At 39.9% G+C, this 27,792-nt stretch overlaps 1 protein-coding gene across 2 annotated transcripts in view; it reads right to left on the bottom strand.

The window, feature by feature from the left end:
- Window positions 1-27,792, bottom strand: part of PLAGL1 (PLAG1 like zinc finger 1) — a 150,739-nt gene that overhangs the window by 83,839 nt on the left and 39,108 nt on the right. The window contains exon 1 of one of the 2 annotated variants that reach the window (XM_036870950.1): window positions 10,360-10,874. The exons of the other annotated variant lie outside the window; for it this stretch is intronic. The gene's annotated coding sequence lies outside the window, so the exon portion shown is untranslated. Of the gene's footprint in view, window positions 1-10,359; window positions 10,875-27,792 lie in introns of those variants that run through there. 2 annotated transcript variants of the gene reach the window in all.

Below are 27,792 nucleotides of genomic sequence, written 5' to 3'. Positions count from 1 at the left end.
TGAGGATAAAACCAGGAAGAGGGCCCTCACCAAGAAGCCAACCATTCTGGCACCCTGATCTTAGACTTCCAGTCTCTGGAACTGTGAGAAATAACTGTTTGTTGTTTAGGCCACCCAGTCTATAGTAATCTGTAAAAGCAGCCCTAACCAGCTAAGATGGAAACTGGTACCGAGAAGTGGGGTGCTGTTATAACAAATACCTAAAAATATGGAAGGGGCTTTGGAACTGGGTAAAGGACAGAGGCTGGAAACGTTCTGAGGTGCATGCTAGAAAAAGCCAACATTGCTGTGAAGAGACTTTTAAAGAAGATTCGGTGAGAACTCAGAAAGCAAAGAGAAGAGCTGTAGAGAAAGCGTCTAGCTTCTTAGAAAATACAGAAGTAATCAATCATGTACGGATGCTGGTAGAAATATAGATGGTAAAAGCCTTTCTGATGAGATCTCAGATGGAGATGAAGAACTCGCTATTGGGCCATGGAGAAAGGCAATCCTTGTTATAAAGTGACAAAGAACTTGGCTGAATTGTGTTCATGTTTCTGTGTTTTGCAGAAGGTAGAATTTGCAAGTGATGAAATTGGATATTTAGCTGAAAAGATTTCTAAGCAAAGTTTTGAAGGAGCTGATTGGTTACTCCTGATGGCTTATAGTAAAACGTGAAAAGAGAAAAAGGAATTGAAGAAAAAATTGTTAAGCAAAAAGGAACCAAGAACTTAAAGATTGGGAAGAGTCTCAGCTTATCCATATTGCAAAAAAAATGAGAAATATGTTTAGAGAGAACACTGTGTCTGACTGACTGTTTGATAAGGAGATTAGTATGGGTGTGAACCATGGACCTGACCTAATCAGCCACCCCAGCAGGAACACTGCCAGTTTGAACTGAAGGGGGAAGAGATGGGACAAAATGAAGGCAGGGTGTCAGACTTCTCAGATCCTACAGGACCTGACCATAGAGTTATTCGGTTGTGATCATACACTATTCTTCAAGACAAGAGAAAGAACGACACTTCAAGAAGATGCAGAGATTATCAGGCTGCCATTCCCACCACAGACCCAGAGTACATGGGCCCAGAGAGGGCAAGGCTGCCCCAATCTAGGTTTCAAAGGGTGGGACCACTGCCTAACAGGGCTGTGTGGGTGAGGCCCACCCAGAGTGGTAGGGACACGACCCCAGCCTGGCACAGCTGCAGAGTCAGGACTATTGCCCCAGTAGGTCCAGAAGATACAACATCCAGCCAAAGAAGATTATTCTCAAACCTTAAGATCTAATGGAGTATGCTTTGCTAGGTTAGGGACTTAGTTGAGACCCACCATCCCTTCCTTCTTTCTTACTTCTCCCTTTTGGGATGGGAAAGTATATCTTATATCTGTCCCACCATGGTAGTTTGGGGGCACATAACTAGTTGGTTTCATAGGCTCATAGCTGGAAAGGAATTTTGCCTCAGGCTGAATCATACTTCAGGTCTCACCCAGAGCTGATCTAGATGATATTTAGATGAGATTCTGGACTTTAGAGTTGATGCTAAAATAGGTTAAGACTTTTGGAGCTGTTGGGATCGAATAAATGTATTTTGCCTGTGAGAAGGATATGAATTTGAGGGGGGTAGGGGCAGAATGCTATGGACTGAATGTCTGTGTCCTCCCAAAATCGTATGTTGAAGGCCTAACCCCCAATGTGATATTTGGAGGTGGGGTTTTGGGGAGAGAATTAGGTTTCAATGGGGTCATGAGGGTAGAGTACTTATGATGGGATTATCAAAAAATTATAAGGGGATAATGAGACCACAACTCACATTCTGAGTACAAATACTAAGGAGAGGCTATGTGAGGACATAACCAACAAGAGGGTCCTCATCAAAAACACAACCATGCTGGCACTTTGATCTTGGACCTCCAGCCTCCAGAACTGTGAAAAATAACTGTTTACTGTTTAAGCCACCCAGTCTATGGTAATCTGTTACAACAGCCCACACTAATACATTAGGTAAAGGGAACACCATAAGAAGTGCAGAGATATGTAAATGACATGATATCTACAGGGAACTACCAGCAGCTTGTTATCACTAAAGCCTAAAATACACAAAGACTGGTGAGAGATAATGCTAAAGAGCTATTGAAGGGTCAGCCCAGACTTGTGACCTATAGAACTGTGAGGTAATAAATGTTTTAAGCCACTAGGTTTATGTGAATTTGTTATGGCAGCAATAGAAAACTAATATAGACTTTCGTGCCTGGAAGTGGTATGCTGTTACATCAAATACCTAAAAATATGGAATAGCCCTGGAATTGGGCAGTGGGGAGAAGCTGGAAGAATTTTGAGAAACATGATAGAGAAAGCCTAGATAGCCTTAGACTGTTAGTAAGAATATGGGCATTAATGGTGCTACCAGTGAGGACTCGGAAGGAAATGAGGAACACGTTACTAGAAATAAAGAAAGCAACACCTGAAATTGATCTATAAGTACAACACAATCTATCAAAATCCCAGCTAACTTCTATGTAGAAACTGAGAAGCAGTTCCTAAAATTCATATGGAAATTCCCGGGAACCAGAATTATCAAAACAATCTTGCAAAACAAGATCAAAGTTGGAGGGCTCGGCCTTCCCAATTTCAAAACTTACTATAAAGCTACAGTAATCAAGACAATGTGGTACTTGCAGAAGACTAGATACAGATCAACGGAACAGAATTGAAAGTCTAAAAATAAACCCATATGTCTATGGCCAGTTGATTTTTTACAAGAGTGCCAAGTCAATTCAATGGGGAAAAAATGAGTCTTTTCAACAAATGGATAAATAAAATATAATATACCCATACAAAGAAATTTTATTTGGCAATTAAATAAATGAAGTACCGATACATGCTACAGCATAGATGACCTTTGAAAACATTATGCTATGTGAAAAATAATCAGTCACAAAACCTACATCTTGTATGGCTCCATTTATATGAAATTCCTAGAACAGGCAAGTATAGAGAGACAGAAAGCAGATTAGTAATTGCCTAGGGCCGGGGGATGGAAGGATTGAAAGTGATGACTAAGGGGTATGAGGTTTCTTTTTTAGGTATTGAAATGTTTTAGAATTGATTATGGTGACAGATTCACAACCCTATGAAAATACTGAAAGTCGAAAAATGTACACCTTAAATGAGTGAATTGTATGGCATATAAATTATATCTAAGTTGTTTTTTTAAAAAAAGAAAGAAAAAGAAAACCACATTAAGACACATCATAATCAAATTGCTGGAAATCAGTGACAAAAATTTTTCAAAAGCAGCTAGAGGAGGAGGAAAGGACATAAAGAAAGTGAAAAGACAAACCACAAATTTGGAGATAGGCTTATTATCTCAGAATTATAAATAAATGAGATAAACAATCCAAAAGAAAACTGGGCAAAACAGTAAATGTTAAGAAAACTGGGCAAAGCATTTCACTGAGAAATAAAACAGAATGGTCAAGAAACAAATGAAAAGATGGTTGACTTCATCGGTAATCTGATAACATAATTTAAAATATCAGATGCTGGGAATTCCCTGGTGGTCCAGTGATTAGGACTCAGTGCTTTCACTGCCATGGCCCAAGGTCAATTCCTGGTCAGGGAATTAAGGTCCCACAAGCTGTGCAGCGCCAATAAATAAATAGAAATCAAATCAAATCAGATGTCAGATACCATTTCACATCCCCAAATTTAAAAGTCTAACAAGAATGTTTACACTTGTGATGGGTTTATCAAATAGCATAACCACTTTACCAACAATTTGTAATATTCAATGATACAAAGGGGTATATATTAAATGTCCCAGAAATTCCATTCCTAGGTATGAATCCTAGAAAAACTTGTGTATATGTATGCCAGGATACACATACAAGAATGTTCATAGCAAACCCATTTAGAAGAGCAAAAGGTCCAAATGTCCATCAACAGGAAAATGAATAAATTTTGGCATATGACATTCTTTATGCCAATAAAAATAGATGAAATTATAGTTTTGCTCAAAAAAGAAGCCTCAGGATAATTTATATTGTATAATTCCAATTATAAAGTTCAACAATATACAAAAGTATTCATAAATATGCACAAATATTAAGTAAATCTATGAAGAAAGTAAAACACTCAGAGAGAAATGGGGAGGGAAGGATTTAGGGAGGGACACGGAACTCAAGTTAAAAGTACTAAATACATAGGGTTTCAGAGTAGTCAAAACAGAAAATGGTTTATAATTTTTGTATCTAGTCAATATCCCATTAAAAAAAACAATCTCTACAAAGAAAATAAAATCTAATAGAAGAGGGAGAAGTAGAGACAGCTAACCTTGAATAGTCTGTAAAACACTTGGGAAGGAAGAGGAAAGAGAATATAGTAGTTAAAAAGGGACCGGGGTCAAGAGAATGTTTGGCTTTATTCTTTTCCAGAATAGGAAATGGTTCAGCAAACATGGGCTAAGGGGTGAAAACCATAGAGATTTAGAGATTAGTAGGTTAACGGTGGTAGGAGGAGGAGGAAGAGGAATGGTGGAAACTAACAATTCACTGAGAGCTTGTACTAGAGACTGTTCCAAGCCCCTTAGCCTGCCTTAGCTCATGGTGTGCTCACAGCACTATAAGGTAAGCACTATTTCTAGTCCCATTTTTCAAATGGAAAAATTGAAGCACAAAGAGGTTAAGCAATATGCCCATGGTCACACATTTAGAAAGTACAAAACCGTATTCCAACCTGGCTCTGGAGCCAAAGTATGCCAGGTTGGAATACGGTTTTGTACTTTCTAAATGTGTGACCATGGGCATACTGCTTAACCTCTGAGGTTATCCTCTGTATGTTCAGCCTTTGATTATGAAGGAGAGGGTATAACTGAGGGAGCAAAGTCCTGGAGGAGAGAAGACGGGTCTTAACTAAGAGAGATACATCTGAGGCTGGAGAAGAGAACAATAAACAGCAGGGGTGGGGAAGGATGAATGGGAAGGAAGCAGTTCACAATTTATAGCCTCTTCTTTTTTTTTTTTTTTTTTTAAATGAGGTAGGATGTCAGGTTGTTTGCTGAGAGTAAGTGGGGTACAGTTGTGCTGAACTAAAAATATTTATGTATCTGGTAAGAGCTGAGCAGAATTAAGACCATCTAAAGGAAGAAGAGATTCACATCCCCTTGATATACTATTCCAGAATATAAACCCATTGTGTGAAATGCTAGGTACCTCCTGCGCTATTAGTTAGTTCTTCTCTTTCTTTCTCTTGACCTTGACTAGTTGAACTCAAGTACAGTAAACGTGCCCATAATGCAATCCCACTGGAAGGTATTTGATACCAGCAACCAGAGCTCAGTCAGCTTTCCTGCCCAGACCCTTCTCAAGGAAATTTTCTTTTGTATGTTGTTCTCCTGTCCTCTGCCTGAGGAGAGAAAAACATCTCTACACCCTTTTAAGGTTAGCCTTTCTTCTATGTTTCTGTCTCCATAATTAGATTATAAGCTTACTCTAGGGAATAAATTCATGCCTTACAAAGAATAAGCACATAATATTTAAATACACCTCTGTCCTGGTCATCTCAATAATTGAGACTCTACACATATCTCTGAAATAAATTACAACACAGAAAAGTAGATTTTTTTCCTTATGTGCTTCCAAAGATGTATTTAGGCACATATTTAAAACTCTAAAAATCTATTTGCACAGTTTTCTTTTAACCATCAAGCTCTTATCTTTCCAAAGTATCAGTCAGTGCAATCCCTGCCCAAATTATCACAAATTCCAAATTAGTGATTTTTCCTATAATTTATGAAAAACCCCAATTTAAGGAACTGTATCTGTTACTCTTTTTTTTAATATATAAATATCTTCAGGCAAAATCCACTAACATTTAGAAATTAAATGAGAAAAATAAAATATTAAATCAGTTTTAAAATTAGTATGTAATATTTAACAACTCTATTATAATCAGCTGTAGACTTTATCATACTCAGATAATGTATAGGACATTGCCTCAATTAGTTACTTTATTTCCCCAAGTTTCTCTATATGCCATGCAATTAAATTACAAAACAAATATGTTTCAAAAAATAACGAAACCACTCAATACAGGAAACCGCAATAAAAGTATAGGACACAGGGAAACCAGTAACTGCAACGAGTGTGTGTTTAAAGAAAAAAAAATCTGTTCAGGCGTATATTCAGACGCCAGATAACTTCTACTAGTACTTTCATCACACAAATTCTACTTTATTGCTATGAATGCTTTAGGTAAACAACACACACACTCAAATGATAGCTAAGGATAATCATACACCTCTATTTTTGTCACAAACACTATCTTACCTGATGCCCTTTAAACCAATGTGTTTCAAATGTTTTTGACCACGACCAATAGTAAAGAAAAATTTTCATGTTGCAACCTAATATAAACATATAATCATGGAATAAAAGTGTTACATAATATTTACCTTACTAGCTTTGATGCACTCTAAGATTTTTAAAATTCTTTTTTTTTTTTAAATGCTGGTTCCATTCTACCAAATTAAAACTCAAGATTTTGGAAAAATATTGTTCCAATTTCTTTATTTTACTCACATATCATTTTTAATAGCATGATCTTAGGTTACTCTTCAGAAACTGAATATGATTTGCCCTAGGACACTCTCACAGACAGCGAATCTCTCTGCATCCATACAATTCTGCATAGGATGGAAAAGAGTGGACCACAAACAAGGGGAGAGTAAAGAAAAGGCAGACAGAACCATCCTGCTGATCATCAACCAGGGTCCTCCAAAATTACGTGAGATAGTGTGGCGTAGAGGTTAGAACACTGAACTGAGGATCGAGTCCCAATTCTACCATGTTGGGCAAGACACTTTGGAGAGCTTTAATTTTCTCATCGGTAATGAATAACATGGGGCAGGGGCGCAGTCTTGTGCCCACGACTCTATTCCCAGAGTCTAGAACAGTGTTTGGCCAGGTAGTAGGTGCTCAATAGAAATTGTTAAATGAATGGATGGATGAGTAAGTATCTTGTTCATATGGTTGTAAGCAGGATGTCATCCAAATACGGGATTTTGTTTCTAAATTCAGTCTGAAATAAGTGGAGAAACAGTACGCTGGCAGCTTCACATTACTCTGTGATTGATTAAGTGCTTTCCTCTTTTTTTCCTAGAAAAAAAGGTGGGGGTGGGTTGGGGGGGACAGGACTTTCTTTCTGTATTTTTCCTTCTCCACCAGCTACTCCTTATGAATGTAAACAGTATGTGTAACCCTCTCTCTACATCCAGTGTATGCGTAACATTGGCGCCCTTTTAAACCACAAATGTAAAAATTGAGCTACCCACCTTCATGCATGTAAGCCATTTAACTCTCTCTTGGTGTCAAAAATTGAGATGATTGAAGAGGGTCACAGAAAGAAATTATAAGTCACAGTGCTCACTTTTTCAACTTAACATCAATCTGGTAAATATTTCTATAAAGGAGGATGAAATTATTTATTTTAATTGATGCTCAATCAGATTGGATTATCCTTATTATCGATAACCTCACATTGCCCAAACAAATCAGTCATTTATTTCATTAGTCATTAGTTCTTGAGTTCTTTTAAGTACAGTATCATGCCAGCTTCTATGAGGAATACAAAAGATGCCAGTCCTTGCAATCTTAACATGATTTATCATGAAACTGTCCACTAACGACATAAAATATTATCTGATTAAGTATAACCTATATACTAGAGTCCTTAAGAGATTTGGACAAAAAGAAATGTTTACCTTCATAAAGAAACTTATCATCTAAAAGTCCTGACTTCAGGGACGGCCAAAAATGGCAAATGATTAGCCATTTTCTTCATCCTCTAGTACCCATGTCAGGCCAGTTATTGGAACTTAGATATGATCTCAGAATCTTTCTCAACACATCACTCTAGCCACAATCAAGTATGATGAAACTTATTTTTCATCTCTGGGCTCAAGCCTTGTAAGGGTTGGAGAAAAGTCTTCGCTTACATTATCTAACACATGAACCCCGTCCAAGTACACACCCAAAAGAACACCATCAACTCCTAAATCCATCAAAGAAGAGGTATTCATTTCTCTACATGGTCTAACAAAATGATACTAGTTTACTTTAGGTCTTAAATTACTTATGTCAAATGGTGATTGTATCTATAAATCCAATAAAATAAGATACTTTATCATAAAGGCTCATTCCATAACAAATCACATGAATGAAATTATAAAAACTAATGTGTTCATTGTAACAAACAATACAAAAGCACCTAAAGTAGAAATTCCAAGTTTACTGGCCCTTCTAATAGTCCATTCCCCAGAGGTGGCCACAATTAAGTTTGGTGTATATCCTTCAAACTTCTTTTATATTTACAAAAGGAAAAATAAAATGTGTGTGCGTGTGTATTCATGTGTGAGCTATACTAGTTTACCAAAATATTTCTGGCAAATTTAAAATTTGTAAATGAAATACAGTATTTAAATAATAGATGACTGATAATGCAAATTTTAAAGCCATTTAATTTTATTGTAATGCCATTTTATTTTATATCTAACACAGCTTAGTGTCAAAATGAAACACGGGAAAAATGCATTAACCCAGTGCTTTTTCAACATGAAAGATGTTCCAAATACATGTTTCATATTTCATAATGAAAGATTCCACCCAAATCTTGTTAAAGCTCAAAAAAATGGAACTTTCAATTGAAAAACATCCTGAACAGATGGTGGTACCACATAGATTGAAAAAGAAATATCTAATTTGTGTTTATATGAGAAACGTGAAATATGAGAAATGTGCACCGAGAGGCACATCCATAGATATTCATGAAAACACTTGCCCTAAAGCACAGGTTGTTCAGCAGAGAAGGAAGCTTGCTGAGCGCTTAGTTTAACACTTTCATTTTATATATAAGGAAGCAGACTCAAAGGTCACAAAGCCAAGAACAGAGGCAGCACCAGAACCGCAACCCACGGTCTCTTGCTGTGCTTGCTGTACAAAACCGTGCTGCCTCGGCATTCTTTAACGTGAGGAATTGTATTATATAGATGAGGGTTTTCTTAAAATATATATATGGTTTAAACACAATTGCCTTTGTTTCCAAATCTCACTTCTTAGCATCCTGGATGCCTCTATCTCAGTACCCCTAGCCACCCCCAAGCCTGCAATTCTTTCTCCTCTGCTCCAAGCTGGATTCTCCACTCTCTTCCATTAGCAACCCTCCTGTTGGTTCATCTCCCCTCTGCCCAGAACCCTGCCCTACATTCATCCTTAGCAAAGTCTTGAGGCTCAAAAATGGGAAATGTGGCTGTGCTCATCTCCAGATTGGGAGCCACAACTGTCAGAGAGATAAATCATAAGTCAAGGTGGCGTTAGGAAAGCCAAAGGTACATTTCTATTATTAATGATAATCAGGCCTGGGAGAGAGACTCTGATCCCCACAAACAATTACACAGCCAACGTCCTGACTCGAGTACGATATTCACAGGGAGATTTACTTTCCAAATACAGGGCAGCCCTATAATTCGGGATAAAATTTAACCTTTGAAAGCTCACGTAATAGTGGCGCTCTTACTTTTGAAAACATACACCCTTTTTCATAACGATATCATATCAGAAGCTCAACATAGAAAACAGATAAAAATTCAACAGATGAGTTGAAGGAGCAACAAGGTAAAAGACTATTTGCTTTACTTTTCCCTCATCTCTTCTCCCAATCCACACCCACCTTTGAGCACTCCTGAGGAATCTACAGTTCCAGAGAACAAGTTTGAGAACCACTACTTTATATATTTTGACACATTCACCTTTATTAAGCAATGTCAACACCTATATAAGACAGGGTAAATGACGTGTGTGAAAACACTGTAAATTGATAATAATGGAAAGTGTTCTATTTATCTGGTGGCTAAAAACTTCATGCTCTTATTTTCCCCAAACATGAATGAACTATTTATAAATACCTTCTTCTGTATTGGATGATACGTATATTAAAAGCCATTTTTTTCTGATCACAAATGCACCCCACATGTATGCCTGGCCAAGGACTATTTCATCCATGGCAGGAGGAGGGCATGCCCCAGCACCAGTTGCTCAGGCATGCTGCCCAGAGAACCGTACCCTTCCGTGCCTCAGGTGCCACCTCCCAACACACCCCCAAAATTCCAAACCTTCAAACTGCTGAAGACACTATATTCCCTTTGATCCTCCTCCAAAAAAACCCCACAAAAATTAGTCTTATCAGCTCATGCTTTTAGCCCCTCTCCCCAAAAGCCCAGGCTAGGTAATTGTGCTCCTGGGGTAAGGGGTTGTTAGGGGCGGGCAGCTGCCAAATACCATCCTATCCCATCTCCCCCACACACCACTCCCCTCCATCTCTCTTACCTCTAGATGCTTCTTCTCTTTTCCTCAGCTCAAAGTCCTCAGGTTCGTGGACTCACACAAATTGATGCTTGAGGAACCTATTATTATTGCAGTTGCACCTTCAGCCAGATGTTGATCCAAGTTGAGGCCGATCCAATACTTGATTATCTCTGATAAGAGTGACTCCAAGTTCACACACCTCTACTGAAGCTAAAATTGGTGTAGTTGCCAAAATAGTACTCAAAAGTACTAGACTTTCTCCAAAGAGAAATGACCTCCAATTTGGGCGAGATGATCATAACTAAATAAATCAAAATCATAAACATCTGACATGTGGTTGACAAATATAAGTAAAGGCTGGTGGTGATATCTGGGAGTCTAGGAAAGGAGACTTGAAGAAGAGCATTTCATCCGGCGAGGCGTCTCTACCACGTGCAATCATGTGCAAGGGGGAGGCTGGCCGGCCGGCCTGCCAGCAAGGAAGTCCTTGTTCATGAACAGGTGAAGGGCATATCATAGGCTTCCATGGCTTTGTGAATCAGTCAACTCTCTTGTTCTCTTTTCTCAGCAAGTAGCCCTCCAGCCTTTAACTGGTTTCCCCTGCCGTGAGGAAAATGCCTAAACCTGGCTGAGAAAAAGTAAATGGGTCTGCTAGGCACTTTCATCTTTCAGATATAACTTAATAATCTGAAAATGGGATGTGTTAGATTCTTATGAGTTAACTTAGTGCGACCCAAACCCACAGGTCTTGCTAAGGTGCATCCAACATCTGGGCAAGACTCAAGAGCCTTTGTGTCTAATAATGAAGGTCCCAATCAAAGTCATCTCCCGATACCTCCCCTCCAGTTCCCTTTCCCAGAGAGCCTGTGACTTCCTCATCTCTAACCCCTGTTCCCAATAATAGAGAAGAATCACTTATACTTTGATAAAACTGTTCACACCCCTAGCCCTAATTCTAACCCTGACTTTCCTAGATATTTTTGATACATTTAGCAAATGTATTCAACAAATAGATACTGCCTATCATAGCCACTCAAGAAATCTTCTCTCATGTCTTGTGAATTTCCGGGAGCCCGTCAGAGGAAGCTCTGTCTTGCCACTAATATTCTTCCATCCTGAAGGCTTCCCAGCAAGTAAATGTGCTTTAGTCTTTTGGGATACCTGGGGTGGTTCTGGGGCATCAGCCTCGAGGTCTCAGTTATTTGTACCTTTACTCTTTCATCTCTCTATCCCTAATGCCACCCACTGTTCCTGCATCCCCAGGTGATGGGGATTTGAAAGGCCATTCTCACCCTGCAGCAAGGACACATCCCTTCTCCCCCTCCAGGAAGCTTTCTCAAACTCTTTGAGAGCCCTCTGATCTCTTCTTTTCAGGAGACAGAGCCACACCTATTTAGCATTTATATTAATTGCACCCTAGGCTAAGTGCTGACTTTCTACCTTCCAGTATCACCTATAGCATCCAACACTATCCTGGGCACATACATTTTTAATTGCTTGATTGAGAAGGTCAAAAATGATGAATTGAAAGATATGAAATTGGGGGCCATCTGCACCTGAAAGTAGAAAGGTCATCTATGAAGATTAAGTACACTTCTTCATGAGAAAAAAATGAACCAACGATGAGGGGCTACTCAAAAACGTTCTTCCTTTATGCATTTCTGTATCTTTGTACAATAAAGAGATTCTTGGTCATACTTTTCCACTGCAAATTACCAATTAACATCCTAATTAAAATCTGACCCACATCTATGAGCTCTCTGTACAGAGCCATGATCCCTTCCCCCCCCCCCACCCCGCCTCTTCAGGGACCAGACACATGTATGTGAAAGGGGATATGCTAGGAAATATTATTTCTGCACCAGAACCACCAGCTGCAGATGAAAGCAGTTAAGTCGCTGAGCAATAAAGCTGACTATTTTTTCTAGTAATATTACAACACATTACTGGAAGTTGGAGAGAGGGGTTCCCCCTTTGAAAGCTCTTCCATGTGTGACTTCCTTATGGCTTTCCCACTGTCTTCCCCTACCCCCTGTAGGAACTGACTCCCACCTATAAACCTCAAAGAAAAACGTAATTTATGCAGAGATCAACAATAAGTGGAATGTCACCGGGTGACAGTGTGTGTGGACAGTGGCAACAGATGCCCATGATTACAGACTCTGCGCCTTTAAACTCCAGGGAGAGGAAACCTCAGCCACAGCCGAATCAGCAACAGCATGAAGCAGGACAAAGGCACAGGACTAAATTGCAGAAGACATAGCTTCTCACTTCAGTTCATCTACCCATTAGCTTATACGACTTTAGCTGCTAAAGTTTAGCAAGTCAGCCTCTCCCAATTCCAGTGTCTTCAGCTGGAAAGAAGAACAGTGCTATCTGCCCAGTTTACCAGTGCTTCCACTAGGATCCAGTAAGGTTAGAGAAGAAAAACAAGAGCAGAGGCCACTCCTGATTGAGGCTTTATCACAGCCAGGTGTCCAGATTTACAGCATCATAGCTGTTAATCCTCACAAGCCTCCTGGAGCTCACATTAACATCTTCATTTTACAAATGAGCAGACACAGCTAGTTAAGGCCCTTGCCCAAGGTCACTAGCTAGTAAATTATTCAAACTCGGGGCTCTTTAGCCTATGCCTTAACTGCCACATTATACTGCCTCTCTCTGTTTTTGAAATAACATTGAAAACTAAGAGTCTATAAACATGTTCAATCAAAATGTAAGACAACAGATCCCCAAAGAAGCTGGCAGCCATATTTGATTCACCCATTTCTTTTTGACTCTTTTCCCAGTAAGTGCTTACTTCTGCCCCTTTCTTCCACCAATTTTGGCAAACTCCTTTCTCCTCCTGAACTCTTTCTTCTAGTTATTCCCTTTTTATTCCTCTTACAGTTTTCCTTTTATGTCCCTCTCCTCTATTAAATCATTTTAAGCTTTCCTAATTAACACTATGAGAACCACCCAAAAAAAGTATAACCTTTAAAAGTGCATGTAATTAAAAGAACTTACCTAAATATTATTAAGTGGAACTAAATATTTAGAAAGAATGTAGGAAAAAAAAAAGAATGTAGGACATTTACATTTTTTCTTTTTGTTTGCTTAACAACCTCTTTCTTGGATTAACTTTAGACATAACTGAGACTTTTACAAAGGTAAAATGACAGAAAGCCTAGTAAATTTTTTAAAGAGTCATCATGAAACCAGAAGTCATTTCTACTTTAGACTGTCAGCATATGATTACACGAGAATTTCATCAGATTGAAAAGTAAGAACACAGATTTGACTATACACAGAACCCTAAATTCTCAAAGCTTTTGCAGAAGGGCGCTATTTTCCCATTCCAGTGTTGCCTCTTATTGATGCCCTTCCCCCAAAGCTGATGGAGCTTCTATTTTCTCTGGGTCACATGGCACTTTGTTCATTCTCTACCTGTATTATCATCATAACCAGGTTATGACTGGCATTTTCACGTCAGTCGCCTCCACTAGACAGACATGGCTAGGGCAAAAAACAGCATTTTACTCATCTTTGTATTTTGAGCATGCTTACATCAAGGTCCTCAGCACAAATTTGTTGAATAATGGAACAAAAACTCACATGCAGTAGAAAAACATGCAACCTCAGACAGACTGGGGTTATCACAAGGCAGGACACATTGGTGATTACTGGCTCTTGATTTGCCTAAATGAAAATAATATAAAGCCTTTGGTTTTTGAGAAGAGGAAATATACACGGTGCATTTTTCAAACCATCATCTGCAGATGGGGCAGGCTGGAGCTTGTCTGCTTTTCATCTGGATGATACTGATTTTCTGAGTTACAGTTTACACCAACACTGTTACAGATCTGATCACCTGAAAACAAACCCCCTCCTTTCCTTTCCAGGCATGGTGATTCTTCCTCTCCCCTCCCGCTTAGTCTACACATCACTTGCAGAACAAATGCACGCATCCTTTGTTGCCACTGCACCAGAATTTTGTATCATTATTCCGATTTCTCCCTTTTCAGCACACTACTACACATCCCATACTATCTTACCTTTAGAACACATTCTTAGGGGCCACTTTACAGATGAGGAAACACTGTGCTTAAAATTTGCTCAATGCCATGCAGTAGAATCCAGTTCTTCTACCTCCTGCTTCCTAACCAGGCAACCCCAGCAAAATCCCCAGGGAAACTTTTACAAAAATGCCCAGGTCAGGGTTTCAGCCCCACCACCTGTGATTCAGGACCTTTGGGGTGGGCCCAATAGGGCTAATTTGAAAAACTCTCCAGGTGCTTATGAGAGGTGCCTCAGGTTAGGCAGCCCCGCACCAGACAACATAAATCTTGTGTGTCATTAGGTACTCCATGAACACTTCGGAGTCATTTCTTCTTTCTTTCAAAGATGCTCAATACTACGATACTGAGGTAGCTGCAATAGTTGTCACTTGACTCATTTTTCTCAATAAAACAAGGGGCTCCTGTGGACCTCCTCACACTTGGTAAACGAAACTAGCACCGGGGGTCGTTTTCTCTCTGCAACCCTCCCCCACCAAGACACACACATACACACACACGCACGCACACACGCACGCACACACGCACGCACGCACGCACGGGCGCCTTCGCTGATACCCAAACAACACAGCTGCGCACCTGCAAACGCTACCGCGACTACCGCCACCCAACAAGGACACCCCGCCCCCGTCATTCTGCTCTGTGCGTCGCCTAGGGTCCCCGGGGTGCCACGGCCCCCGGTCCCTTTTCTCCCGAAGTCTGTGGGGACTTCCCTCGCCTCCACTCTGTCATTTTCTTCCCATCAACTCAGTCTCTCTGGGGACGGGCTACGCTTGAACTTGAGATTCTCACGTTTGGGGTGGTTCAGAAATGATTACCCTGCGGTAACGCAGACCTCCCGCCCCCTCCGCCCCTCAGCCTCTGTGCGCCCTGAACTTGGATCAGGCAAAACACGCCCCCCGCGGGAGACGGCTGGGCGAGCGGGAGGTGGCAGCGCCTCCGCTCCCGCGTCACCGTCACCCGCCCCGCCCCGCGCAGGAGCGAGCCGCCGCGGGCTGGAGAGAAAGGGGAAGCACGCCCGGAGCCGCGCAAAGGCGGCCGCCCGCGGCCCGGCCGCCCCGCAGCACGCCCGCGCGGCCTCGCCGGGCGGCCTGCACCCCGCGGCGGCCCTGCGCGGGGCACCTGCCGCCCCGCGGCCGCCCGCGCGCCCACCCGGCCCCTCGCGCCCACCTGAGCGCCGCGCCCCCCGCGCCCGGCTCCGGCGGCCGCCCCGCCCCGCCCCGCGCCTCACTTTCTCGTCCTCCCGACGCGCTGCCAAGTTTCTCTTCCCTGCGAAGTTCCAGAGCCGGACCCCGCGGCCTGGCGCCGGCAGTCGGAGGGAAGCGGGCCGGGCCGGGCGGCCGCGGGGCGAGCGGCGCGGCTCCGGCTCCGGCTCGGCGGCGCGGAAAAGGAGAAGGGGAAGGGGAGGAAGGGGCGGGGAGCCTCGGCGGGGTGATCCCCTCCGACCCCAGCCTGCCCGCCGTAGCTGCTCCGGGGGACTCGTGCGCTGGTTTTCCGCCCCGGCGTTGGTCGCTCTGCCTCTCTCCCAGCGACACCGTTGGCATCACCTCCAGTGGCCAAGAGTTCGGGCTCTGGGGTCAGGCTGCTTCGGTTCAAATCTTGCTCCACTGCTTAACAAGTGTGTTATCTTACGCAATTTACTTCACCCGTCTTTGCAAAATTAGGAAAAGAATAGTACCCATCCGGGACGAATTGAGATTTTGTGGGGCCTGAAGCGTAAACAATGGGGGGAGGGGTGTTCTTCAAGGGAAGATAGAAAATTAGATGCAGGACTTCGGGGGGGACTCGTGTAAGTAAGGGGGCCTGCTGCTGAAGCCTCATTAGCTTTACGTGTCAAATGCTCTCCGTCAGGTTGTTGCGAGAATTAAATGAGGCGAACGGCGAGAAACGTCTGGAATGGGGCCTGGCACACTCAACAGGTGTTGTTTATCGGGATGATTTCCCTGTAACCGGTCAGGTGGACCTGAGAGGGGAGGAAATGACACTGATTGTCAATTATGTGACAGATGTTTTAAGTACACGTTAATTCATGCACAAACGTTACGCCAATTTTACAGCTCAAAAATCTCAGGCGCAGAGAAGCCACGTAACTTGCTCGTGGCCCATGGTCACACACAACCCAATTCTGTCACATTGCAACTACTCGGTTTTTCCACAATTCCACCTCACGAATGTTGATGTGTAAATATATCACTATAACTTTACTGTTTGAGCAAGAAAAGAAGAAATTCCCCCCATGAGGGAACGAAGTGCCTCAGAAATACCTGTATTTCTGAATTTTCATTGCAGAATTTCCCCAGCTAAGTACAGCAGCAAATGGATTGCCCTTGAAATTACACGGCCTGCATGTGAAGTACCCTGCTGCAAAATCAATAAATGGCTTTGCTTAAATGTGTTCAGGTTACACATTTGCTTGCTCGGCTAGCATTATGTGTTTACTTTTTCTATCGATTATTAATACTACTGCAATTCAGATTAATGGGTTTATAAACTATCCCCAAAGGGCTTATAAACTAAGACAAACAATAGCATAATGAAAGGAAGTCTCCTTGTATAAGGCACTTAGAGTATAAAAAATTACATACTTTTGAATCTCATTGAATCTCCACATCTCTTTGCTCTAGTTGTCGTTACCCTCCATAAACAGATGAAATCTCAAAGCTGTGTAAATGTGTCTCTTTTCACACAGATAGCCGGGATTTGAACCCAGTTTTGTTTGAATTCTAAACCTTGGCTCTTTTTCCTACACTTCAGTGAGAAGAGAAGAAACTAACAAAAATACACAAAGTCACATGTCTTGCAAAGTGGGAGAAAAGAAGATATGAATTCTAGTAGTTATTTTCTTAAGTTTCTATAGCAGAAGAACAAAACATAAAGCTTAGACCCACAACTTGTTTTTGTAGAACAAGAAAAAGTGCCTAGTGTAGTGCCAGGCACATAACAGTATATTTGTTGAATGAATGAATTCATAAAAGAATTAATGAAGTGGTAGTTGGTGGTGCCTATTAAGTCAATGGGTGTGATTCTTGTAAAATGACACCACAGCAAAGAGGTTTTTCTTCCCCCTCTATTTTTTCTCGCTGTCCCCACTCTTGAGTCACTATTGGCCAACAAAATGTGCAAATCAAATTGTTAAAAGGGAGCAAAAGGAAAAAGTAAAGAATAAAGAATAAAAGGACCATAAGCAAGAGTGGGGGAAGAATGAGGAGGGACATCCTTTTTCTTGCCTGTTTCTCAGAGGGAAAAGGTTTTATATCTAAGAAATATGAAAAAAAAATTCAAAAGGACGTTAAATCCTGTAAATTGTGAGATCGAGGCCATAGTTTTGTTTTTATTGTATTTGTGTAAAAAAACACACAAAGGAATATTTTGTTGAGACAGAAAATAAAATACCTGCCTCTAAGCAATCTGTTGGTGCCTCCCCCCCACAACTAGTTAGTCACCTTGTGGCTTTGGATGGGTTGGGGGATGGGAGGTACAGGTTTAGATAAAAAAAGGCAAGTTCACTACCTCTCCCTCAGGCAGGGAAGCATTCATGCAGGAAGTGAACTTTCAAAGACTTTCAAAAACAAATTCAATAAAGGAAGTGAGAGAGGGGGCATGCATGCAACTTTCAAGGAATAGGTGATTTTTCAGAAATTCTGAGGAGGGGATGAAATGGTGGCTCTAATGAAGGGAATCACAGTTAACATTTTAATGTTTACCCAGGCAAGCTGACTCAGAGTCCATGCTCTTTAGCCCATGCAGTTAAGCACTTCCAAGTAGAGCACGTTAGACCATCTGATGTAGATACGGCAGGCTGGAGAGTAGAAAAGGAGGGGGAAAGGAACTCTAGGTGCTTTCTTAAATGACCTGCAGAAGATGTGAGGTTCTTGAGCCTAAATTTAAAGCAAAGTTTAAAGAAATGGGTGAAGGGGATCGAAAGGTCAAAAACAAAACCACAAAAAACATCTGTTAAATGAATGAATATTTTGGCCAAACTGCAATCTGAGTCACCTCTTATAAAAAACAAGAACACAGAATTGACTTTACTCATTCAACTTTCATTCAATAAATATTTAGTATTTTTAGCCTTGTATTTTTTTTATCACAATGTATACATATAGCTCATGAATGAATAAAGTTAAGCATATTGAGACAAAATAACTTCCACTCTGCATTTTTTCATTGAGCACAAGATCAGCTTTGATGCTCAGCAATTGAAATATAATTTTTTCAATTATCCTTCTGTATTTTTAATAGATGAATAGCAAATCACTTATGGTATAATTCTCTAACAAGACCAAAAAACAAATGTATTACCAATAAAAAAAATAAATAAATACAATGATTAAAAAGGATACTTGTCCCTACTCACAGATTTCAAGAGTAAGGTTATAAGACAGTATATCCTGAAGTATTATAACTATTTTGTTGCAGCAAAGCTATGGAACAACTCTATTAAAATTACATCAAAATATAAAATGCAAAAAATGGTGGAAATGCAAGGAAAAGTCGACAAATCCACTGCTTGTTGTAGGAGGTCATCAAGAGGACGTGACCACTGGTAGACTCGAGATCTGGACCTGGGCAATCAGAGGTCCTTAACCCCCCACCACACCCCCGTCCTTGAAATATTCGCTCTACCCACCCTTCCCACAGTGCAAGCCATGTTCAAGGACATAGCCTTGAGAGAGAAAGGTGTTGCTGAGACCATCTGGACTGTGTACGTGACTGAACCCAGTTAAGGCCTCTATGTAAACTTTTAAGATTTGTAGGTGCAGAGTTCTACTCACCTTTTAGCTGCCCAAGACAAGCCTCATATGTAAGTTCCCTGGCTTATTAAACCTGCCACCTACCTATCTGGAGTGGTCTGCCTCTTAGGTCTGTCCTTGCCCTCTGTGGACAGGGGCCAGTTTAAGAACCAAAACTACTATAGCAGGAGATTTCAACAGAATCTCTCTACATTACTGTTGGGTTAAGCAGACAAAAATAGTAAGGATATAGGAAGCCTGAAAAACATAAATAACAAGCTTGATCTACCAGATATATATAAAAATAAAATAAAGCAAATTCATTTCCCAATCCCAGATTGAGAATACAGTTCTCCTTAGTTACATATCTAGTTAGGACAACCCTCATATCCAAATTTCACTGGCACATCCAGCGGACCTCAACTTGCAAATGCAGCATCTTAGTTGTGAACAGACTGCACAGTTGTACACTCTACATGAATACCCACCCCCATAGCCCAGCTACCTTTCATACACCAAATTCCATCTGGGTCATCATCTGCTGAGAGATGACACGAGCTGCCGAGTGATGCGTGCTGCTCTCAGCTGCTCACCAACAGGTCAGGCTCCTAGGGGAGCCTGAGTAGTGCTGGTGGCTTATGGCCCCAATACCCAGTGCTCCAGACCGAATGACAGTGTTCTTCAACCTCTGCTGCCCCACAGATGGCATCTGGAAGGAGGCTGGGGGGGGGGGTCATGTCCCAGAGTCTAGACCACCCAGTGGGTGGTGGGGTAGTTCATGATGGTTCTGGCAGACAGCCTCTACCCCTTAACGACAGCTTCAATTCCTGTCCCCTCCCCTGTTCCAACTAGACAGCCTGGCCTGACCCTGGAAGCCAGGTTTAATCTCTCTAGGTGCCTGGGTCAGGGGTGGCTTGATGCCAGCCACCGTCTATCTTCCTGCTTGGGGTTCAAGAGCGGGGGCAGGGAGGCTATAACTCTTACTTGCTCCCCAGTCGGCTCAAGCCTGAAGGAGCCAGAGCTGGCAGAAACCGTAATGAGGAATTTTGCAATCATTTCTTTGTTGTAGTAATGAGAACCATTTATAACGTTTATGGGTTTTCTTTCCTTATACATTTGCCTTTTGAACACATTTCCGGGAACTCATTAGTTACCCATGTAAGGGACTGACTTAGTGAATACATTACTCCAAGGTTATAGAATTCTCATCTCACACCGCAGCCTCTTGTTCTGCCCTGGTTTGTCTTGCTTCCTATTTTAAAAAAATGTCTCTATGACCTTTAATCCCTAGAACTCCTTCCTATTTTCTCAGTCCATTACCTCCATTCTGACTTCCCTTATCTCCCTACCCAGTATAGGTCAGTTTTTTTTTTTTTTTTTTTCTAATGCACGTATTTCCTTACCACCACGAAACTCTTCATTCCCTAGACCTCCCTCCATTCGGGGTCAGGAATCTCCCCCCATCCACTTTTATTGTTACTTTCCCAAATTGTTTCGTGTTGCTGGAACACCAGAGGAATACGTTAATTGGATCCACTGTGAATTCATATAATCTCAGAAGAGCATTTACCACTTTTTAGTATCCTTTTCATCCTCTCTCCATTGCATGTCCTATCTCCACAATTCTAAACCTTTTCCATCCAAGACCTCAGCTGATGCCTCTCCTCACTCTCAACGGATGGAGCTACCTTCTACTTCAAGTAGAAGTACTTCCTTCCCCCTGGAGTTTCCACAAATATTTTTTCATCTTCCCATTATCTATCTTTCTTCCTTCTCCTCTCTGAGAAACTGCTCCTCCCAGCAAAAGCTAATCCTTGTGCCTTAAACCTCAAACCCCCAACTGCTCCAGGATTAGACTCTATCAATTGTCACCTCTTATTTGTGTTTTCAAAGTCCTCCCCTTTGTTGGCTCTTGGGTTTCTACCTTCAAGCCAAGGCCTCTATTATTCTTTAAATAAAAAATTATTAATATTAATATAAAATTGTCCAACAGCTCTGCCATTCCCTCCAACTATTTACCTATAGCTAATGTTCCTTTACCATCAAACTTTGTCAGTGAGTATCTATCACCATTGCCTCAAATTCTGGCCCTTACTCTCTGCAGAGCATCTTAGAATCCACCCCTTTGGAATCTGGGCTTCCCAACCATTCTAGTTTACCTCCTTCCTTCGCAATCAATAGTCATGTCCTAATTGCTGATACACTGGGCTCAGTCTTCAGCATCGTTGACTTCTCTGAACCATTTAACAGGTTGACCTGCCCCTCCTTCGCACTCTCCTCCCAGGGCTTTTTCTTTTTTTAAAGGAAAATTAATGGATTTTTAAAAATTGGCTACATGACATCTACCTGATATTACCCTAATTAGAAGTTCCTTTGGTAATCCATCAGTTTGAACACTTCAAAACAAGCCAGATTCCTGGGCATCCCATGTCATACATCAATAATCCAAAATTATGTAGATTTCACATACCTACATTTTATATAGTCTTTCAATATTTTCTACCTGTACACATGCTGGGGAGAGGGAGAAAGGGTTGGAAAGAGCCTCAAGGAAATATCTAACATCTCTAAGCAGAGGCAAAGCAATTATCAAGAAGCTAAAGGAAATCCTACATGAAATTATCTGTCCATTCAAAGCTATTATCTCTGAATTGAGGAAATAATGTCAGCTCTGGCAGCAAACAATTCCTCACTTAGCTTCTGTGATTCTGTATCTCCTGGTTCTTCCAACACTCAAACGCTTTTTATCTCCATACTTTCCTCTTCCCCTTCCCTAAATGTGGGTGGTTCTTCAGTGTTCCAGCTTCAAACCTTCTCCCTCTTCCGTCTTCTCTCATTCTCCTTTCCACTCATGTCCTTAATAAGCTTATCCTGAATCACTTGCAGGCACACAAATTGTGAATCTCTAGCCCTGAGAGATCGTGAGTCATTTTCCCCTGGGCTTCCTACCTGCCCTATTAACTCAATATTCCAGCCTGAACTCAGTATCTTGTCACTATAACTAGCTTCATATTTCAGTTTTCATAATCCCACCAGCTCCGCCATTCTCCTAGACACCCAACTTGAAAACTTAGTGCCTTTTTGGGTTTTTTTTTCTGTCCCTTTTCTCCCATATCCTACTTCCCAAATTTTATCATAAGTGTGCTGGGAATATGCTTAGCATGTATATTCTTATGATACCTGTCTTACCTTGTCTTGAATTACAATATGTGACAATGTTAAGAGAAAAAAATCTGTAAAGGAAATTTAAATAGTACTATTTAGATACTTAATATTATTATTATTCACTCTGTAAAAATGTTATTTATGGCAAGGACAAGATGTAAAACTCAACCTCTACCTTTACATTTTAATAGGCTAAAATTACATGCAGTTATATTTTTACCTACTAGAAAAAAACTAGTAATATTTTAAAACTATATATTTTGCAAGGCCTTAACCCTCAAAATGACTGTATTTGGAGATAGGGCCTTTAAAGAAGTAATTAAAGTAAAATGAAGTAATAAGGATGGCTGGTGTAACCCAATATGGGTTAACCCATATGGCCATAACCCAATATGGCTGGTGTCCTTATAAGAAGAGGAAGAGACACCAGAGATGCACATGCACAGAGAAAAGGCCATGTGATGACACAGGGAAGGGAAGAAGCAACCATCTGCAAGCCAGGAAGAGATCCTCACCAGAAAACCATCCTGTTGACACCTTGATCTTAGATTGCCAGCCTCCAGAACAGTGAGAAAATAAATTTCTGTTGTTTAAGCGACCCTGTCTGTGATTTTTTTGTTATGGCAGCCCTAGCAGACTAATACATTATGAAAAATCTAAATATACAAAGAAGAAAAAATAGTAAAATAAGTCCCCATATAACCACTGCTCAAATTTAATAATTACAATTGACCCTCCATATCTGCAGGTTCTGTATCCTTGGTTTGAAAAAATATATATATTTTAAATTCCAGAAAGTTCCAAAAAGCAAAACTTGAAATTTGCCAAGTATGGACAGCTATTTACATATTTACATTGTATTCACAACTATTTACATAGCATTTACATTGTATTAGGTATTATAAGTAATTTAGAGATGATTTAAAGGATATGGGAGGATGTACGTAGGTTATATGCAAATATTATGCCATTTTATATAAGGTTTTTGAGCATCCACGGATTTTGGTATCTGAGGGGTCCTAGAACCAACCCCCTATGGATACTGAGGGACAACTATACCAAGATTTTGCCACATGTATATCATATTTTTTTTCTTTCCTTTGCTGAAGTATTTAAAGCAAACCCCAGACATCAGCTTATTTCACCCCTCCTTACTTCACGCTGCACCTCTTATACGACATCAAAGCCATTATCACACTAACAAAATTAACAATAACTTGGAATTGTATAAAACCTAGTCCATATTCAAACTCTCAATTGTCTAAAAATGTGTTTTTACAACTGTTTTTTGTATTGTTTTGTTTCAATCAAGATCCACACTAGTTCCTCCCAGTGCATTTGATTGCTATGTCTCCTAAGTTCTTTTTAATGTTTTTTATTTTCTATGCCATTGATTTATGGAAGAAACCAGGTCCATAATGTCTTAATGTCCCACATTCTGCATTTGTCTGTTTACTTCATTCCTGTGGTACTTGTTCCTCTAGCCCCATATTTCCTGTAAACTTATGCTACTTGGTTTGTTTTTTTACATTTTGTTTTTTTCCCTCTACCTTATGGGCCACTCATAAAAACATGTCTTTCAGTGATGCCTCTTTTTTTTCTGAATTCATCTCAGTTGGTTCTTAATCTTTTAATAGGTACCAATTGTGATGAATTAGTCATATTCTAACGGTTTCCCTAAGAGTAGAATGATGACATAGTGTAGGATCTGAAGACACATAAACATGAGTCAAAATTATTTTAGAAGAAATTCAGGAAATGATTATCATTGTTTTATATGACTATGTTCTTTGATTCAGTATGCTCTACTGTAAGAATATTCTCTCTTTAAAAATTTACCCATTTAAAAAGAAATAAAATACTCCCACACACCAATTACCTTTCTTGATTATGAGGGCTGGATTTTGAAGTTTTTAGATGTATAGAGGCAATTATTTTTAAATAACTGGAGGGATTTAGCTTATGTGTGTGCAGACACACTATTCTTGGCAGTGTATGTGCAGAATCTTGTGTTTATAGGTTAAAAACTGGAACTCAGTAAGATGAAGTGTCTTTCCCAAGTATATATAGATATTATAGTTATATATTTTATCATATATATATAACTTTCTCATAAGGATGTAGTTTCTAAATATTTTCTTCAGACGATAATTTCTCAATGTTATGGAGATTTCATAAAGGTTATGGCACAATTATAATTACTTACATTTATTAGGTACCTACAATGTTGCAGGTATTAGTTTACACTCTTTATATGTAATAAAGCATTTAAACTTCATAACATACCTAAAAATAGGTTCTAGAATTATTCCTATTTAATGGGTGAGGAATTAGAGTCACAAACCAATCATGTTCCACGTTTTTTCTTACAGCCGGTAAGTAGCAGAGACAAGATTTGAATCTAGGCAGCTTACCCCCCTGATCCTTAGAGGCCTGAGCCTGAGCCTTAGATCCTTAATTTCTATGCTGTGCAAAGCCTGTATTAGTGGTCTAAGCAGGGAGGCAGGCGGAAGTCACTAATTAGTTCTCAGCCTGTGCAGGCCAGTGCCCACTTCCCCCGTGGCTCTGGGGGACTTCTCCAGTTTCAAAGGGGATTCAGGGAATCCCCATCCAAATAAGGCAGTGTGGGATGGATCTGAGAATAGTGCTGAAGAGCAGTGGAAAGCCCCAGCCATTGAGAGACCTCTAAGAATCTAGCTATTTCCTTTCCTGTCTCTTCTGACAGAACTAGTCAAAGTTAGTTTATAGAGACTGCAGCAGGTCAAGAAAGAAGTGGATGTAAGTGCCTTTGGAGGAGTGTGGATCTAGTCTGTGTAAGGCCGCATTGCCTAGATCCACCATGCCTTCCAAGAACACTGAGGATAGACAGTGGAGTTTTCGTTTTGAAGATTAGTTCTGAGGGAACTGACTTGGTGACAAGTTGCTTGTCACACATGCCTTTTTATCCTTCATGCTGAACACTTCACTTTAGATCTTCAAAGACTACTGCAAAGAAAGCCTGTCTACAATAAAAAGACATTCTGTTAAGGTTGCAATTGGTCTGGTTGGGCTTTGTTTTGTTTTATTGTAAAAACCCCTCTATGTATCTGAAACTAATTGTACCACCTGGAAAACTGTTGTTAAAACTATATGTATTAGTTTCTTAGGGCTGCTGTAACAAAGTACCACAAACTGGGTAGCTTACACAACAAAAATTTTTCTATTCTTAATTTTTTGAAGAATTGCCATAATGTTTTCCATAGTGGATGTACAAATTTACATTCCCACCAACAATGCACAAGGGTTTTCTTTTCTCCACATCCTTACCAACACTTGTTATTTCTTGTCTTTTTGATAATAGCTGTTCTAACAGGTGTGAGATATCTTATTGTGATTGTGATTTGCAATTCCCTGATGATTAATGATGTTGACCATCTTTTCATGTACCTGTTTGCTATCTGTATGTCTTTGGAGAAATGTCTATTTAGACCCTCTGCCCATGTTTAAAACAGATTGCTTGGTTTTTTGCTATTGAGTTTTATGAGTTCTTTATATATTTTGAATATTAATCCTGTATCATATATATGATTTGCAAATCTTTTCTCCCATTCTGCAGGTTGCCTTTTCATTTTATCGTTGGTTTACTTTGTTGTGCAGAAGCTTTTTATTTGATATAGTCTCACTAGTTTATTTTTGCTTTTGTTGCCTTTGCCTTGGTGTCAAACTGAAAAAGTCCTTGAAAAGACAAATGTCAAGGAGCTTACCACCTATGTTTTTTTCTAGGAGTTTGAATTTTATGGTTTCAGGTCTTATGTTCAAGTCTTTAATCCATGTGTAGGGTATAAGATAGTGGTCCAGTTTTATTCTTTTGCATGTGGCTGTTCAGTTTCCCCAACATCATTTTTTGAAGAGACTGTTCTGTTTCCATTGTATATTTTTGGCTCCTTTATCATAAATTAGCTGACTATATCCATGTGGATTTATTCCTGGGCTCTCCATTCTGGTTTATTGACTTATGTGTCTGTTTTTATGTTAATACCATACTGTTTTGATTACTATAGTTTTGTAGTGTGTTTGGAAATCAGGAATTGTGATAGCACCACCTTTCTTCTTTCTCAAGATTACTTTGGCTGTTTGGGGTTTATTGTGGTTCATAAAAATTTTAGAATTGTTTGTTCTATTTCTGTGAAAAATGCCATTGGGATTTTGATAGGGATTGCATTGAATCTGTAGATTGCTTTGGATAATGTGGACATTTTAACAATATTAATTCTTCCAATCCATGAGCATGGAATAGCTTTCTATTTATTTGAGTCTTCAATTTCTCTCATCAATGTTGTACAGTTTTCAGTGTACAAGTCTTTCACTTCTTTGGTCAAATTTATTCCTAGGTATTTTATTCTTTTTCATGCAGTTGTAAATGGTATTATTTTCTTAATTTCTCATTCTGGTAGTTCGTTATTAGTGTATCAAAATGCAACAGATTTTTGTATATTGATTTTGTAACCAACAATTTACTGACTTCATATATTCTAACAGTTTCTGGTAGAGTCTTTAGGGTTATCTAGCTATAAAATATCATGTCATCTGCAAATAGTGACAGTTTTACTTCTTCCTTTTTAATTTGTACACATTTTCTTTCTTTTCCTTGCCTAATTGCTGTGGGTAGGACTTCCAATACTACGTTTATAAAAGTGGCGATCATTGTCTTGTTTCTGATCTTAGAGGAAAAAACTTTCAGCTTTTTACTGTTGAATGTGATGTTAGCTGTGGGATTGTCATATATGGCCTTTATTATGTTGAGGCATGTTCTCTGTATACCCACTTTTTTGAGTGTTTATCATAAACGAATATTGAATTTTGTCAAATGCTTTTTCTGCATCATTAAGTTGATCATATGACTTTTATCCTTCATTTTGTTGATGAATCACATTGACTAGCTTGCAGATGTTGAACCATCTTTGCACCCCTGGAATAAATCCCACTTGATCATGGTAAATGATCCTTCTAATTTATTTTTGAATTCCACCAGCTAATATTTCATTGAGGATATTGCCATCTATATTCATCAGGAATATTGGTCTGAAATTTTCTTTTCTTGTCATGTCCTTGTCTGGATTTGGTATGAGGGCAATGCTGGCATCATAAAATGATTTTGGAAGTGTTCCCTCCTCTTCTATTTTTTGGAAGAATTTGAGAAGGATTGGTATTAATTCTTCTTTAAATGTTTGGTAGAATTCACCAGTGAAGCCATCTGGTCCTAGACTTTTTTGTTGTTGTTGGGAATTTTTAAATTATGGATTCAATCTCCTTAGTAATAGTTGCTCTGTTCAGATTTTCTGTTTCTTCATGAGTCAGTCTTGGTAGGTTGTATGTTTCTAGGAATTTTCCATTTCTTCTAGGTTGTTCAATTTTTTTGGTGTATAATTGTTCATTGTAGTTTCTTATGCTCCTCTGCATTTCTGTGGTATCAGTTATAATGTCTCCTCTTTCATTTTTGATTTCATATATTTGATTTCATA

Source organism: Balaenoptera musculus, chromosome 12, assembly GCF_009873245.2.
Source record: "Balaenoptera musculus isolate JJ_BM4_2016_0621 chromosome 12, mBalMus1.pri.v3, whole genome shotgun sequence".
Taxonomy (NCBI): domain Eukaryota; kingdom Metazoa; phylum Chordata; class Mammalia; order Artiodactyla; family Balaenopteridae; genus Balaenoptera; species Balaenoptera musculus.
This window is presented reverse-complemented; position numbering and strand designations above follow the sequence as displayed.